At 45.1% G+C, this 18,046-nt stretch overlaps 1 long non-coding RNA gene across 3 annotated transcripts; it reads right to left on the reverse strand.

The window, feature by feature from the left end:
- Window positions 1–10,048: 10,048 nt before the first annotated feature.
- On the reverse strand, window positions 10,049–15,611 carry LOC148002515 (uncharacterized). Of its 3 annotated transcripts, XR_015633019.1 has the most exons (4): window positions 15,482–15,611; window positions 14,733–14,931; window positions 14,001–14,163; window positions 10,049–11,307 (listed from the first exon to the last, which is right to left on the reverse strand). It is a non-coding gene; the product is annotated as an uncharacterized LOC148002515 (long non-coding RNA). The 3 variants fall into 3 exon arrangements; XR_015633020.1 differs by lacking the exon at window positions 14,001–14,163 and having other exon boundaries at window positions 11,078–11,307; window positions 15,482–15,583; XR_015633018.1 differs by lacking the exon at window positions 10,049–11,307 and having other exon boundaries at window positions 12,160–14,163; window positions 15,482–15,583.
- Between the last annotated feature and the right edge of the window lie 2,435 nt (window positions 15,612–18,046).

An 18,046-nucleotide genomic window follows, 5' to 3' on the forward strand; every position in this document is an offset into this window, starting at 1 on the left:
ACAGAGGAGTGCCATCACTTTCAGTGGTTCAGATTTAAATGTGTGGATGTCAACGAGAAGAGGAAATGTTTGCTTCTCGTTCCCGTATCTCGGGTCTTGCTTGTGTCCCGTTTCTGTTCCTGTTGTCCTGATAAAGCGTTGTTTGGGGAGAAAGGGTTTGTTTGGCTGACTGCTCCAGGTTAGAGCCCATCACTGTGGGAAACCCAGGGCAGGACTTGAACCAGTTGATGACATCTACGGTCACGTGTGGTGAGAGGACAGATGCACACACGCTTGCTCGAGCTCAACCTCTTCTCTACCAGGACCTTAACCCGGAATGGTGCTACCTACAATAAGTGTGTTTCCCCATCTCAATTAACCCAATCAACATAATCCCCCAGAGGCATCTCCACAGGACAGCCTCATTGTGACCCTATTCCCAGGAGAGCCTGTACGGTGTAAACTGACAACTAGAACTAACCCTCACTGCTTGTGTAGGCATGGCTGCTTCTAGGGGGCCGCAACAGTTCTGTTTGACCAGAAGGTTTCCACACGCCAATGAGGCTAACCGAAAAGGGGGCTGCATGACCATAGGACATGTCTGCCAAGGACACAGGGCGTCAGCTGGGTCATGGAGGAAGTGAATGGTAAGTACCAACCATGGCCACATCCATCACTGAAGAAGTGAGGAAGGATCTTTGCCGTCATTAACTTTCCCAAGAGACGCTCAGTTGGAAGACAAATGGTTCTCACCCAAGATATGGATAAAGAGACTGTGTGTTCTCTGGGGGAGGGGAACCATGACGATTGTAACTCAAGGGTGATTGTGCATCTTGCTAAGCGAGAGCATCATAGTGTACTTATGTGGAAGAAATAGTTTAAGAAAGAGGGGGGTTGGGGATTTAGCTCAGTGGTAGAGCGCTTGCCTAGGAAGCACAAGGCCCTGGGTTCGGTCCCCAGCTCGGGGTGGGGGGGGAGAGAAAGAGGGACGTACGTGGATGCCAGGTGGATAAAGTGTGGTGTTCTAGATTGCTCTGTGGACACAGGACTGTGCATAGATATTTTTAACACTGTGTTTTTCTTAAATGGTTGACTCCCGGTGAGAAAATAGGTTCAGAAAGGTTAAGGAATGCGTCAGCGGAAGCAAAGGCTAAATGGTTATCCAGGATTGTCTCACTAAGAAATCCTTCCCCTTTCCAGGGTTTTCTGTCAGCCCTACCGTGGTCACAATGACAAACACTGGATCCTGTCATAGTTGCTAATAGACATTGTTTCTTAGTCTCTCAATAAGGTTTCGAGGAAGGTGTTTCTGTCTCTCCTCTTTGAAGTCATTTGGCAGTTCTCTAAGGCTACAGGATGGGGTCTGCACCAACCATAGCTACTCCTGGGGTTCTGCCCTTCTGTGGCCTTGGTAGTGGCTGTTTAAAATATGACTATTTCCCCTTCTTCCCAAGGCTTTTCCTCATACTGCCAGGAAGATGCACCCCCAGCCCACCTTCCCACCTACATCCCAGTCTCCAGGTGCAGCAGACACCCCAAAGGACCCAGTGCTTGTTATGCCACTGCTGGGTGCTGTTAGCATGCCGAGACCACCACCTTCCCCTTCCAGCCTCTCAGGAGCTCTCAAAGACCTCTACCGATTTCAATGCCTAACCACCAACCAAACCTCACATGACTCATCCAAGCAAACAGCCTCTCCCCAACTTTGCTCACACTCCTGATTTCAAAGGCCTCTACCATCGTGTCAATTTTACAACAGTGGCATTCTAAGTTTCCAGTGCCTACTCTCCAAGCAGACACGGAGCTCCTCTAGGGAAGGGTCCTTATCATACCTCACCGGTATGTCTGCCGTACTCAGTCCAGCGCCTGTTGTATCACCATAAGGAATGAATAGGTAAGGGAATGTGTAGGCCTACGTGTGTAGATTCCACATGAGGACACAGAGCTCCTGAAGTGTGCTCGATCCCACCCACTCACTCCTCCAGGAGTTCTGATATTGCTATTAAATGCATCTAGTGGAGTCCTTGGACAATAACGTCGGGGATCTGCAAGGGAAGAATTGGCTTCTTCTTAGACTCCAAGAGAGTTTAATGGACCCAGAAATCCAGCTGAGCCTCTTCTGTCATTTTGCAAAGAAAATACAGGGGAAGTTTTATCTCATTTTATCTCACACTACCTTAAAGGCCAAACACCAGTTCCTTGAAGCGATTTTCATCAGCTCTGCATTAAAGAATCTGGTGCATGGTTTAATCCCCTCCCCACTTACTGTCCCTGAGCAGTTTAAAGTGGAGTGGAAACCTGGCAGCTAACCAATTAAGTTGATTGGAATAAACAGCCAAATTAGATAATTAATGATCATGTTTGCCAAATTTCCACTTCGCTGTGCTGCTGGCTGGATAGCACCCTGAGGCGACAGATACATTTACAAGTGAGTTACCCAATTCTCCTGGTGAGTCTCCCTGTATCTTGAAAGCACCCCACATCTTCCATTATCCACTCTGGTTCTTTTTTTTTTAATCACTTTTGAAAACAGTTAGAGAAGGAAGACGGCTCCTAGTGCTGGGAGACTAATTCTCAGGCCTAGTTCTTAGGAGTCTGGAGCCTTAACCTTGCCTGGCAGGTCAACCCAGGTAAGGGTTTTGACCCTGGGTGTCCTTTTGTAGCATAACTAGTTACCTTCATCGTCTCCTTTGCTGACATGTGGTTTGGACCTCAGGGCTTGCTTCCAACAAGAAAAAAAAAAAAGAATTAAAGAGAGAGTGACTTTAAAGAAACAGCCTTTGGATGCTGCCCTGACCAAGTGGTCAAGGCTGACATCACTAGTTGGAATACATGCTGATAACATGTACCTCTGACCCGATTGTGCTGGAAAGGCACCACAAGACATCATAACCTTATTAGGGACATAAGAAAAATATCAAACAAAGCCAAACTGAGGTTCGGTCTATAAAATATCAATTCAATATCCCCCCTCCACCCCCAGACTCAATGTGACTCAGTAAAGGAAACTGTGTCCTACTGAGAGAGCCAAATGAAACACAACAGCCACATACAAGGTAGGGTCCTGGACTGAATCCTAGAACAGATGAGCAATACCAAAGATAAAATTGGAAAACGTGCAAGTCAAGTCTGGAGGTTCCTTAGAAGCACAGTCCGTTGTCATTCCTCTTGGTCTGTGTGGATGTTCCTCAGTGATGAGACATCAGTGTTAGAGAAGAATGGTGTCCTGCAGTAGGCAACTCTCAGAGTTGTCTTTACAAATTTTATGTCCATTGAAATTCTGTGAAATTGTATGCATGTGCATGTATGCATGTGTGCATGCATGCATGTGTTTGTGTGTGCATGCATGCACACATGTATATGTGTGCATGTCTGCATGTCTGTGAATGTGACTGCATGCGAGTGTATGCATGCTTGTGTGCATGTGTGTAGGTGCATGCATATGTGTGGATGCATGTGTATGTGTGCATGCCTGTATGGTGTGTATCTGTGTGTACATACATGTGCATGTATGTGTTTGAATGCATACATGTGTGTGCATGAGTGTGTTTGTGTTTGTGTGTGTGCATGCATGTGAGTGTGGGCATGTCTGCATGCCTGTGCATGTGTTTGCATGTGTGCATTTATGTGTCTGCATATGTGTGTATGTATGTATGCATGTATGCATGTGTGGTATGTGTCCGTGTGTACATACATGTGCATTGTGTGTTTGTGTGTTTGTGTGTATGTGTGCATCCATGTGTGCATGAGTGTTTGTCTGTATATGTGTGCATGTATGTGCGCATGCATGTGTGTATGTATGTGCATGTGTCTCTATGCATGCGAACACGCATGTGTGCATGTGGGAAGATAGGTTTATGCCCTTGAGCTGGAGTTATAGGACACTGTGAGCCTCCTAATGTGGGATCTTGGAATCCAACTCGGACACTGCAAGAGCAGTACATGCTATTAAATGCCGATCCATCTCTCCAGCCCCTGACATTTAGTTTTAAATAAAGTTTATTTGGAAAAAATTGGATTGGAGAGCCGAAGACATGGTTCAGGTTTAGGCATAACTATTGCTCTTCCACAGGACCCAACTTCAGTTCTCAGCACCCACATCAGGCAGCTGCCAGAGGCATGCAATGTAAGCTGCAAGGGACTAGCATCCTCTTCTAACTCATGCAGGCTCCTGTATTCACATGCACATACTCCATGCAGAAATAACAAATGCCCAAATGAAGTTAGGAGATAAAGATGACTAAGTGCCAATCCCCAGCACCCACACGGCATCTCACAACCACTTGTAACTTCTGGCCTTTATGAACCCTTTCATGCAAGTGGTGTGGATAAACTCAAGCAGGTAAACAGACATTAATTAATTAATTAATTAATTAATTACATCTTTAGAAAGAGAAGTTTTATATAAATGAATAGCCAAATAAGCGAAACCATTTATCAAAAACAGTAAAAATGCACACCAGCGAGAGTTTGACTGTGCTGACCAAAAGCCTGTTGTCTGTGGTGAATATTCCTGAGTGGTCGCGCAGACTGCTAGTGGGAGGCACTTTTTGCAGGATGGGAGCCATTTGGGAATTCTTGATACTTTCTTGAACACTTTTGCTGTGAACCTAAAACTTCTTTAAGATTCAAGTCATCAATAATAAAGAGAAGCAAACTTTTACTTGCAGCTAAGTAACTTAGCAGGTCAGTGCTCCCATAAAAATAAACACTAAAAACGTGCTTCCAAAAAAAATCACCTGCTTGAAGATGTGCGGGGCTTTGAAGGAGCTTTGAAGGCTGGCCAGACTTGAGCCAACTTGACCCCAAAAGGAAGAAGCCCAGACTTCGCATGATAACTCCTCCTCAAAGCGTTCAAAGTCTTTGCATGAGGCAGAAGCAGCAGAGCTTTTTAAAGCTCACTGCTGTGTGAGACAAAAGCTGGAGGATTTTGTGGACACAGAGCAGACAGGTCTTGAGGGGTGGGATTCATTTAGCACCAATCTGTGTCTGTTTCGTCTCCCATCCTCCGTCCCTGCCACCACCCCACCCTCCGTTCCCTTTTGTATAGGCGCCCATATGTGCACGCATGTGCACATGCGCCCACATGAGGCGGCGAAAGGAACCTTGGATATCTTTCCTCCATTGCCTTCTACGTTGTTGTCGTTGTTGTTGTTGTTGTTGTTGTTGTTGTTGTTGTTGTTTTTGAGATAGGCTCTCTTATTGGCCGAGCCAGGGACTCACCACATAAAGTAGACTGACTGGTAAGCGAGTGAGCTCCAGGGAATCCTCCAGTCTCTGCCTCTCAAGTGCTGGGATGGGATCAAAATCTTGGACCGTCATGCCCAGGACTTTCAAAATGTATGTTCTAGGAATAAAACTCAGGTCTCAGTGCTTGCCTTGTGAGGCAAACCCTTGACTGACAGCCATCTTCACAGCTCCCAACACCGAGCTCTGGTTGTGGAGCCCTTTGTTCTCCACGGGTGAGAACTGGGTAAGCTAACCTAAAACAACCAGAGGAGATACAAAAGCTTGCAGTGGTGTGTATCCCAAGGCTCCTCGCTCATGGAGGAGGAGGTCTGGGCATGCTCTAGCTGGAGACTAATCCTATCGAAGGAAACTCCAGTTGGATGGTGTTCCCTTCCATTGTCCAGCAGAGTAGAGTGGACCCGCCCCAGAGACAGGTAAATCATGTAGAACCTTGTAACTTATTGTAATACATATCTACAACATATATCACTCGCTCTACAGTTATCCAACAAACAAACAAACAAAACAACAACAAGTGAAGGAAAACCAGAACCAAAAAACAACCAGAGTAATTTTGAAATGTCTCATTAATTTATTGAAAAACTAGACTAGACCATGGAGATATTTGCCAGAAAACTGGAATCAACTGTAAAAGCACAGAATGGAAATATAAAATTAAAAATTATAATGACCAAAGTTAAAACCGTACTATGAGTTGAATACCAGAAGGAACACCGGTCAAATGAGCACCAGTGGGACAGGGGCTGGGTCATCAGAAGGCATCCTTACTGTCAGACACGTACAGGAAGCATGCAGAGTCAAAAGGTGGCTCATCCCATGGTGAAAGGGCTTCCACGAGGGTAAAGAGAACACTGGGGAATGATGAAGGTAAGGACTTCCACTGTGAGTTAGGAACCACAAGCTCTTGGAGCCTTACAAACTTGGAGCAGAGCAAAGTAAGAGCCAACAGTAACTTGGCACACAAGTGCTAAGATCAAAGACCAGTTGACACATTGTTTAAAGTGTCCAGGAAAACAATACAAAGCCTTCCAACGAGTCAATATATCAGCTCGTTATTGCAACAGACACAGGGAGAAGACAGCAGGATGCTGCTCTGAATTCAATGTGTGTCTTCCAGTCCATAGCTTGAAGCCAACACAGTGGCATTTGAGAAGAAAATGTAGTGCTCATGAGTAAGTGGCCCCATAAGAATAAATAGGTAGATCTCTCCAGTACAGGAGGACACAAGAGTCTGCCCGCAAGCTGAGGAGAGAGCCCTCACCAGGGACCAAGCTGCCTAGCACCCTAACCCTCTTTCCCCTGCCTTCAGAGGTATAAGAATTAAATGTCTGTCATTTAAACCACCAAGTTTATGGCATTGTGTTATGTTGTTGAGCAGACTAAGGCATATGTCATCTTTATGGTATAACAGAAAATAATGTCAACATAGAAATCTACACTCAGAAAAAAAAATACTCCTTCAAAGTAAGGGCAAAAGGAAAGGATTTTTCTAATGTCTGCCAGTGTACTTACATGAAAAGAACACTAAAGGGATTTCTTCGGGGTGGGGGAAATGTATGAACAAATTAAGGGCCATGGAAATGGTAGCTATATAGTAAAACTGAGTGTCTATTCATTAGATAAAAGAATCAGTTGCATTGGTCCTGTGCACGTAAATAAAATTTATTACAAGAGATGGAAGTAAGGGAAACTGAGTCAGGTTTGGTTTCCTAAAATCATATGAAAGGCACAAGCAATGGCATGTATCTGTAATCACAGGCACTCCTACAGTGAAGTGGAAGACAGCCAAGAGAATCCTCTAGACCAGAGGCTTAGGGCCACCACAATGGTGGAAACAAGAGAGACCATTCTCAAAAAAGGACTCACTCCAATATCTACTGTGGCATTTTCCACCCTAGCCAAAAAATAGAAACAATGTTGAATAAATTGGTAAAGAGCTTCTGATATGTATCTGTGACATGATATTGTTCAGGCTTCACAATGAAGACCTTGCCTTATCCTAAAGCACAAATGAGTCTGAAGACATTGTATCAAGTAAACTAGGCCAGATACAGAAAGAAAAGAACCATACTCTCCCTCAGATGAGGAGTCTTAACAAAAACAAAATCCCTGAATTCAGAGAAACAGAATGGCAGTGTGGTGATGCGGGCAAGAAGAGCAGGGATGCAGCTCAGGGGGAACAAAGATGCAGGTGTGTAGGATAAGTCTGGGTACCAATGTACAGCACAAAGGTTGCAGCTACTGTTCTGGGTCCTGGAAGTTGGTGGCAGGAGTTGATTTTACCTCTCTCATATACACAAAGAGATTGCGTGATGATGAGTGTGTTACTTTACTGTGTACATTGAAACATCATGTTATTATACATGTCAAATGTGCATGATTTTAAAAAATCAAATTTGTGTACCAGTTCGATGGAGTGTATCAAGAACCTAGCTTTCTGCCTTTCTTTTTTTTTTAAACAGAAATTGACATGATTCTAAAATCCATATGAAAATTTAAAGGACATAGAATAGTTAGAAAAGAACAGATTTTAGAGGATTCCATTTCCAATTTCAGAACAGTATGCTACTCTGGAAGGATGGGCCAGCATATCAATGGAGCAGAATTGGGAACTCAAAAATAAAAACGCACATATGTGATCAATTTGTTCATAACCAGAGCCAAAGACTACCCGATGGAGAGATGATCTTTTCAATACACTTCTGAGATAATCAGATACCCTCATGAAGAACAATTTCTCATCATAGGCAAGATTGCTCAATGGACAATCTACCCAATACAAGCTAAACCTATAAAACTTAGAAAAGCTTGCTTGGTCTTCAATTGGACAGAGTTTTGTTAGTTGATACCAAAAAGAAAACAAGAGAAAAATAACGAATTATACTTAACCAAAATAAAACCTTTCATGCTTCAAGAACACCATGAGGAGACATGGGAAGAAGACTCAGAGCGGGACTAGCAGCATATGAAAGGATGCTCGGTATCATTAGTCATTAGGGAAATGCAAACCCAAAGCTCAACAGACAGACTTCACACCCACAAGAATGGCTACAATCAAGACAGCCCATACCAAGTGTGGGTGAGGATGTGGGAACTTGGAATCCTCGTGCACCACTGATGGGACTGTGATGTGGAGCAGTGACTTTGGGAAACTACTCAGTGGTTCCTCAAAATGGCACATGTAGACTAACTAGCCACATGACCCAGCAGGTCCATCCAAATACACACCTTAAAAGAAATGAAAATGGGCACACACATAAAATTTGGATTTGAATGCTCCTAGCAGCATTTTTTCATACTAGCCAAAGAGGGGAAACAAGTCAGATGTCTATGCAGAATGTGGATACTCTGAAATGACTTGGTGACAATGAGAATGAAATACTGATGACCTTTGAGAGCATGTCACATGATCTATGAGTACACTTATACCAGATATCCACAATAAACAAATCCACATTGGAGAAAAGCACATCAGGTCACTGCTAAGGGATAATAGGAGATGAAGAGTAAATGCTAAATGGTATGAGGTTTAAGAAATTATGTAAATGACCTTGTTCTGGTTGGCTTTAACTGTCAACCTGACAGTCTCAAGTCACCTGAGACAGGCGTCTCCATTGAGGGATTGCCTAGGTCACATTGGCCTATGAACATGTCTATGTGGACATATGTCTATGTGTTGTCTATTCTGATAATTAATATAGAAGGTCCCAGCCCACCATGGGCAGCACCATTCCCTCGGTAGGTGGACCTGGGATGTACAAAGAGTCTAGCTAGTCAGGAGTCTGCCAGTGAGCAAGCAAGCAGCATCCTTCCATGGTTTCTGCTTCAAGTTCTTCCCTCGGTGATGAACTATGATCTGAAAATACAAACCAAATACATCCTTTGTTCTCCTAAGTTACTTTTGGTCAGACACTTTAACAGAGCCAAAGAAAGGGAACTAGAGTAGACCTAAATTTAGATAGTTTTGAAAGTAGCAAAAGGCTGTGGATATAAGTTTTTCAACTTAAAGTGAATTTTATGGTATGTGGAACATACTTCAATAAAAGTATTTAAAATAGCAATGATTGTCAAATTCTAATTTTATATATATTGTAGTTACAAAATGCAATAAATATAAGCAAGTTGAAAGTAAGTGAATGAAAAATACATACTAGGGGGCTGGAGAGATGGCTCAGAGGTTAAGAGCACTGACTGCTCTTCCAGAGGTCTTGAGTTCAAATCCCAGCAACCACATGGTGGCTCACAATCATCTGTAGTGAGACCTGATGCCCTCTTCTGGTGTGTCTGAAGACAACTACAGTGTACTCATATATAATAAATAAATAAATCTTAAAAAAGAAAAGAAAAAAAAGAAAAATACATACTATACTAGCACTCAAAGAGTACAATAGCTCTCAAGATACATTTCCAGGCAAGAAACATTGCTAGAAGCAAAGAAAAAAAATTTCTCAGTGGACGATGATAGGTTAATCTGGAGAGATATAAGAAAACCGAGTTCAGGGGTTGGGAATTTAGCTCAATGGTAGAGCGCTTGCCTAGGAAGCGCAAGGCCCTGGGTTCGGTCCCCAGCTCTGAAAAAAAGAAAAAAAAAAAAAAAAAAGAAAACCGAGTTCAGATGAATTAAGGAACATAGATTCAAAACATATAACACAAAAGGTAAAGGAGCAGAAGTGAGTCATTGAAAAATGCTTCCATGGTAGCCGGTGTCAGGAGGACAAGATGCAAAGGGGAGAAAGAAAGCCAAGTCTCTCAGCAAGAACTAACAAATTCACTTCAGTGGCATGGAAAAGTCCTGACACCCAATGGTGCAGAATATTCATTTTGTTCTCACAGGCATTTTATTCAGGATGGAAATAGAGGCAGACAGCACTTTTAAGGGCCACCCATGTTGACTCATTTCTACTGCATAGGTCATGGTCCCTTCCCTAAGGTTCCATAACCTCCCCCAAACACCACCAGCGGCTACCAAGTTCAAATACATGAGTCTGTGGGGACACACGTGCCATTCAAACATGAGTGAGTTCCTAATACGAGTTCTTATATGGACTTACATGTAAAATTGTATTAATCTTCCTGGCACTTTAAGATTGTGTCTTATTCAGCAGTTCATTTCTCGGCTCTCTGTTTTATTTCGTCAAACATTTAAGATACATAGGTGTATGTCCCCTTTGATGATCTAGCATCTGGAATATGTATCCAGGATGCTTGGGGGTTTTGGTTAATTCCAGATGTAGTCAAGTTGACAACCAAGAAAAGCATCCCTGGAAGGACTCTGTTTTCACTGAGAACACCTCTTCATCAGCAACACCAGGCAGAAGCCCAGTAGCCAAGGCCTTAGCTGTCAGATTTCCTCCTACCTCTTTCAACTCCCAGCACTTCTTCTGCTCCACATCCCTTCCCACCCAATACAGTCCCCACTCCCACCTCCCATTGCTTCCCTCCATACAATCTTTACTTTCCCACTCAACCCTCTTTCCAATAATCCTTTCTGTTATGTTATATTACATTGTTTCTACTTTTTCACCCTCAGAAAATGCTGGGATAAAACATTTGGAGCACATGTGCAAGAGGAAACATGCCCAAGAGTAGAATCACTGAGTTACAGGATACATTCTATCTTCCAAGGTATCCCCAAAGTGGTTACTAACCTCATTACTGTCTACAGGGGATGAAGGAGATCATTTGTTCTGTATCCCTGGTGAATGGTGAATTGTTGTCTAAGTGACTCTTTAGAATGTTCTCCCTTGATCCCTCCCTCTGACCTGATGATCGGGAATGAGCGACACAGTTACGTTGTTCTGGAATTTTCTAGATATTGGACCTTAGACCAGGCATCTGCAATCCTTCCTAAGGAGTGGACAGAGATCCATCAATTTTATTTCGTAGGAGGACAAGTGATAATTAGTTTTATATGTCATCTTGTGCTATGGGATGTTCAGAGAGCTGGCTAAGTGTTATTTGTGGGTGTGTCTGTGGGAGTTCCTCCAGAAGTAATTCAGCACTCAGATCGGCAGACCAAGTAAGGAGATGGCCCTCCTACAGTACATGCAGGTGGACATCATGCAGATTCTTCAGGGTCTGAAAAGGAAAAATGACAGAGGAAGGCTAAATGAGCTCCAGTTAGCAAAGCTGAAGCATCGTCTGCCTTTGGTCCTGCTGAGTCTCCTGCCTTCAGACCCAAGCCTACATCATTGACTCCCCAGGTCTCAGGATTTTGAACTATTCACCAGTTTTTCTGGGTCTCCATTTAAGCTGGATCCATGAGCCATAGCAGACTTTGGGAGTTCTGCTTCAAACATTATATGAGCCAATATAATAAATACCAATGAGCCTTATAGCAAATACCTCTCCCAGATATAGATAGATTATAGATAAACGATAACCTATTGATTATGTTTCTCTTGAGAACCTTCATCAATACAGAGGAGTTGACAGCTTTACTCTGAGTGTAAACATAGGCTCTGTAAGAAAGAGGTGAGCTGAGGCTCTGCTAGCCAGGGGACAGCCATTCATGCAGCTGCTTGGCTGAGGTCTTTGAGGTGAGCTCAGCAGTAGACTGACTCTTGAGTCAATGAAGCAGCTTACCCAGGACCTCCTGCCTCTGATCCTGTGAGAGGACATCTAGATACAGAAAGCAGAAGGTCCTGATAGGTAGCTGACATATTGGTGACAGGGACAATCAAGCAGAATCTAGGGGAAGAGGTAACATGGGAGCAGGAAGGACAGCAGTGAATGTCCTGAGGGATCTCTGTGAACATCTGGATTTGAGACTTCTGCTTGCTCATCCTTCCACGTCCAAAGTGAGGAGAGAAGAGTGATTGGGACCTCAGAAGGTGGCTGACCTGGGTCCATAACCCGTGACTTGAGGCAGACTATTTGTCTTAGTTCTAGGGTTTTACTGCTGTGAGCAGACACCATGACCAAGGCAACTCTTTTAAGGACAACATTTAATCGTCAGGGGTTCAGTCCATTATCATCCAGGCAGGAACATGGCAGCATCCAAGCAGGCATGGTGCAGGAGCTGAGAGTTCTATATCTTCCTCTGAGGCTGCTAGGAGAAGATTGGTTCCCACACGGTTAGGAGGAGGGTCTCATTGCCTGCTCCCACAATGACACACTTCCACCAACAAGGCCACACCTCCCATAGTGCCACTCTCTGAGCCAAGCATCTTCAAACCACCACACTACTTAACTGTTCTTTGCTTTTACTTCCTTATCAACAAAGTGAGAACATTTATATAAACCTATGAAAGTTGCCCTGTAAATAAAGGAGATGATGAATGGAATGCTGGGAAGGGTCTGGTGTACAGCGAGACTTCAGGAAACACCAGCTGCTTCTCTGAACAGCAGCTTTACTGTTTCAAACTAGCCCATAACTAGTTCCACTGGAACAAACCAAAACACCAGGTGTGGCTCCTCCTATGTATATTCTGATGATTGATCTATCATTAGTGGCTACTCATTGAGAAGAATTCCAAGATCTCCCTGTGTTCATCCACCAAATGATTCATTGGCAAAATTTCTTAAGGCCCCTGATGAGAGTGGTAACAGACACACATGTGCTTTCTCCCTAGGGAGCTAGCAATGAGCGTGGATTTCCTCATATACAACATTGTATCCTAAGCAAGTACTCAGTGGAGTTCCTAAAAGTGGCTACTAGTAACCATTGGTTCCTCTGATGTGGGGGAGAAGCGATCTTTACCAAAGTGATCTCTGTGGGACCAGCCTCCTCCCTCTGTGAGGTGGTTTCCTTCAGCCCTTCTCCCTAGAATCTGATTATCAGACCAGTTAGTAGTTGTGGGAGGAAATTTGACCGCAGCTGCTGAAAGAGTGGTGTTCTAGACACAAGACAGTGTTTTAGGCCATCACAGTTGCCCGACTCCTTTGATTTAACCTCCAAAGCCATCTGTGGAGACTTCCTGAGGAACATTAGTGTTTTCCTGAAACCAAGTTCACCCTCTACAGCAGAAAAGCAATCACTGTTAAGGCTCCTGAGAAAAGAACATTTTGGAATCTGAAGGCAGTCATTCACGAACAATGTCAAATATGCTTTAGACCAGGGAACAAGCAAAATACACTTCTCATGTCTCTAAAGGAGCCATGTTTGTAGTGCTAACATTCAACTTTGAGGTTTATAAACCAGGTTGGGTAAGAATACAGCATGTGTGCATTCTGAACTTGATATTTTTTAAGATTAATTTTTATGTGTATGCAGAGTTATGTGCCCATGAGTGTGGGGGCCTGCAAAGGCCAGAGGCATTGGGCCCCGGGGCTAGAGTTACAGGCTGTTGTTGTGGGTCCTGGGAACCCAACTCAGGTCCCTGCACTTAACTGCCGAGCCACCCCTCTAGCTCACTAAACTTGACCTCTGAAGCCCCTTTCTGTCTGTGTCTATTCAACCTCACTTCCCCTCACTCCCATTAAAGCTGGCTGATTCAAAACTGTCGTTTCAGGAAACTCCATTTCATAGATGTCACATTTGGGATTCCAGCTCTAGAATTCTGTAGATTCTGATGTCATCCTCCAAACATGATTTTCTTGTTTTTACACCCACTCACAAGACATTTTGAAAGACCTCATCAGGGGAAGCTAAGAAACTAGAAGTTTGTTTCCATACTGAGAGGATGAAAAAGGAAGTGACAAATAACTCAAATGCTGCCTTCTCCCTCACCGGAAACGCTGCCAGCCACTGACTAGAGCATGCCAGAGAGGGATTTTCGTGGGCTTTTCTTTGGAAAACGGGCATTTGCAATCTTCTCTTCTTTTCTCACCTTCTGAGATCAGGGTTTGATTTTGTAGCCCAGGCTAGTCTGCAGCTCACAGTCCTCAGCCTCCTGAGGGTTGAGAGTTCAAGACTGGGCTGTTTCTTACATTGGCCGAGAGGGTCACACAGCTTTCTTCTACTGGCTATTTTTTCTCAAGGTGACCAAATACCTAGCATGAAGAGATTTTTAAAAAGTGATATTTATTTTTGGATTGTGGTTTAAAGGCGTGTAGTATGTCACGGTGGGGTAGGCAGGTGGTGGGAGACTGAGTCCTCTGGTCACACGATGTGTACAGTCAGGAAGCACAGTGAGAATGGAGGCCTGAGACCTCTAAGTCCCCTGTGGCCCACTGTGTGCCACTTGTTTATTATTGAAAACAGATTCTTCACTCATGCAATACAGCAGGCCACAGTTTCCCCTCCCTCCACCCCTCCAAGCCTCTGTCCACCTCCCCACTCCCAGATTCACTCCCCTTCCATTTCCCTCAAGAAAAGAGCAACAACCAAACAGGACAAAACAGGACAGGGTAAGACAAGGCAAGTGTTCTCATAGTGAGGCTGGACAAGGAGATCAGACCAGAGGAAAAGAAGCTGAGGAGCAGGTAAAGAGTCAGAGATACACTCATCCTCACTGTTAGGATTCCCACAAATACGAAACTAGCTGCCGCCATAACAACACTGAGAACAACAGGCGCGCTGGCCCTGGAGTTCCCGCCATTGTTCTGTTTACGTCTCTCACCTTGCTACGGGTGCGCCGAGGTTCCAGATGTCTGCCATCGCATCCGACTTTATGTACAGCATGTACAATACCACTGAGCTCTCTCTCCAGCCATGCTTTTGTTTTAAGCGACCAGGGACTTGCTATGTAGCTTCAGAAGAGCTTGAAACAAACAGTCCTCCTGCCTCATCCTTCTGAACGCTGGGATTTCAGTCTTATCCTTGAAGTACAATTTCCAATGAATGTTTATCTTGTCTACACCTTCGCAATGCTAACAAATTGTAAATGGGATCATCCTAAACCAGGGATTATCTGTACGGTGTTTTGTGAGGGCAAACATTATACTTTGGTTTTCAGATTAAAACAAGACAGGTCTGATGCATGTAAAAATAGCTTATGTGTATGTAATAGAGGAATGAGAGACAGAGAGACAGAGAGACAGAGAGAGAATAAATTAAGCAATACACTAGTTTTAAACAAAGTATTATTTACACACACAACATCATTCTTATTGTAGTCCTTCTTCTCACCCTAAGCCCCCATAAGCACTAAATGGATAGAAATTCCTCTGTGATTCAAGGCAATCACCGATGAAATAGACCATACATTCCTGTCTGGCTTTTCAAGGCTCAGGGAGAGCCCATTCTAAGTAAGAACAAAGGTTTCGGGGAAAGCGGTTTCACACACAACGCAGCGCAATGATTGGCAGGCTGATTATTAGGCTGAGTTAGCCTCATCTGGCCTTTTAAAGCACAATATGGTACACATACCATGACATATGAATGCAGAACTCCCCGACAGGTCCTCCGCAGGAGACAATGGAGCTGGCAGCCAACGCCAGAGCAGCTGGGAGGGGAAGGCTGGGTTTCTGCACATTAACATGTTTGACATTTGGTATCCAAAGGGAAGAGCTAATAAATAACCCGCCAACGGTGACACGTCGCCAACGATGACATGCTGCCGTGACAGCTTTTATTACCAGCCAGTTAATCCTGTGCTCCAGCTCTGCCCTTTCAGGCCATCTGGCGTCCAGTTATTTACTTATTTTTATTTTCCTGGGGCTCGAACTTGGAACCCTTGTCCCCTGCTAGTCTCTCATCTGGAAGCTGGCTCCAGGGCTCTGACAGCGGCCGGCTGGCTGAAGGTCCGTAGAAAATGGCAGTGGGCAGAGACTTCGGCAGGCGACCTTGGAATTGGGGTCACCTGCATGGGATCAGCCATTCATCTCAGACATAGTGTGGTGAGGGAAACCCGTCCGTGATCACTGCTTCTCGGAACCGGGATGTATAGTTTCTGTCTCTAGTGGGTCTGACATACACAGAGCATCATCTACCCAATAACCCATAACAAGATGTATTCTGGGGACATTAAAAAAGAAGACTATTTAGTGATGGTGAGATGGTTCAGCAAGTAAAGGCTCTTGCTGCCAAGTTGGAAAACCTGAGTTCACCTACATCGTAGAAGGAGAGGACGGATTCTGACACACTGTCCTCTGACTCCACACTTACAGCACGGCGAGCATGTGCCCACACATGTACTTACACAGGTACACAAAAATGAGTATAATAGCCTCTCTCTCTCTCCCTCCCTGTCTCTCCCTCTCTCTCCCTCCCTCTCTCTCTCCCTCTCTCTCCCTCCCTCTCTCCCTCCCTCTCTCTCTCTCCCTTTCTCTCCCCCTCCCTCTCTCCCTCTCTCCCTTTCTCTCCCCCTCCCTCTCTCTCTCTCCCTTTCTCTCTCCCTCTCTCTCCCTCCCTCTCTCTCCCTCCCTCTCTCTCTCTCTCCCTTTCTCTCCCCCTCTCTCTCTCTCCCTGTCTCTTCCTCTCTCTTCTCTTCTCTCTCTCTCCCTCCCTCTCTCTCCCCCTCTCTTTCTCCCTCTCTCTCTCTCCCCCTCTCTCTCCCTCTCTCTCCCTGTCTCTTCCTCTCTCTTCTCTCCTCTCTCTCTCTCTCTCTCTCTCTCTCTCTCTCTCTCTCTCTCCCCCCCCACCTCTCTGTCCCTCTCCCCCCGCCCCTGCAGGCCAAGATGAGCACTTTTCCCAAGATCAAAGCATGCTGGTACTTTGATCTTGAACTTCTGACTTGCAGAACTCTGATAAATAAACATCCCTTCTTTTTTTATCATTTTTATTGGTTACTGTATTTGTTTACATGTATCCCCCTTCCCAGTTTTCCCCCAACAAGCCCCCTCCTCCCTCCTCCCTCCCCCTTTCCTCTATGAGAATACTCCCCGACCCGCCCACCTACTCCTGCCTCAGCAACCTAGTGTCCCCCTACCTGGGTCATGGAGCCTCCACAGGACCAAGGGGCTCCCCTCCCAGTGATGCTAGATAAGGCCATCCTCTGCCACATATGCGGCTGGAGTCATGGGTACCCTCTGTGTACTGTTTGGTTGGTGGTTTAGTCCCTGGAAGGTTTGGGGGGGGTCTGGTTGGTTGATATTGTTGTTTTTCCTGTGAGGTTACAATCCCCTTCAGCTCCTACAGCCCTTGCCCCAACTTCCCCCGTTGGGGTCCCCATCATCAGTTTGATGTTTGGCTGTATACATCCCCATCTGTATTGGTCTGGCTCTGGCGGAGCCTCTCAGGGGACAACTATGACCGAGCTCCTGTCAGTAAGTCCTTCCTGGCATCAGCAGCAGAGTCTGGATTTGGTGTCAGCAGATGGGATGGATCCCTAGGTGGGGCAGTCTCTGGATGGCCTTTCCTTCAGTTTCTGCTCTACACTTTGTCCCTGCATTTCCTTTTGACAGGAGGAATTCTGGATTAATATATTTGAAGTGAGTGGATGGGCCCATGCCTCAACCGGGGGTCATGACTATCCACTGGATATGGTCTCTACACGTTCTATCTCCCTGTTGGGTATTTCAGCTAAAGTCCTCCCTGTTGGGTCCTGGGAATCTCCTGGGCCCTGGCGTCTGGGACTTTCTAGTGGTTACCCCCAGTTCCCCCTCCCCCACTGCTACACACCTACTTTCAAATTCCTGACCCTCTGTACTTCTCCCCCATCTCCTCCCATATCTGAACTGGCCTCCCTTCCCTCCCCCTTCCTGATCCCTTCTTTAAGTCCCCTGGTCTATGGCATTTTTGTGACATTTGTAACAGTAGCCGAGGGTCATTAGGACTGCCAGCTACAGTTTCATTGGTGCTGACAAAAGAGAAGCTGGAGGAACTCACCCTGCTGCTCAGAGCCACGGCAATGCAGGATTATCCTTTGTAGGGAGCGGTGCGACAGCTGTATGATAATGAGGTGAATCTGGCGCCCTCCTAACAACAGTACTGAGCATGCGTGGAGTTTTGCACCTGCCGTCAGTCTGGCTGGGGCGGTACTATGCTAAATGG

Source organism: Rattus norvegicus, chromosome 11 (assembly GCF_021556685.1).
Source record: "Rattus norvegicus strain SHRSP/BbbUtx chromosome 11, alternate assembly SHRSP_T2T, whole genome shotgun sequence".
In the NCBI taxonomy this organism is placed as follows: Eukaryota; Metazoa; Chordata; class Mammalia; order Rodentia; family Muridae; genus Rattus; species Rattus norvegicus.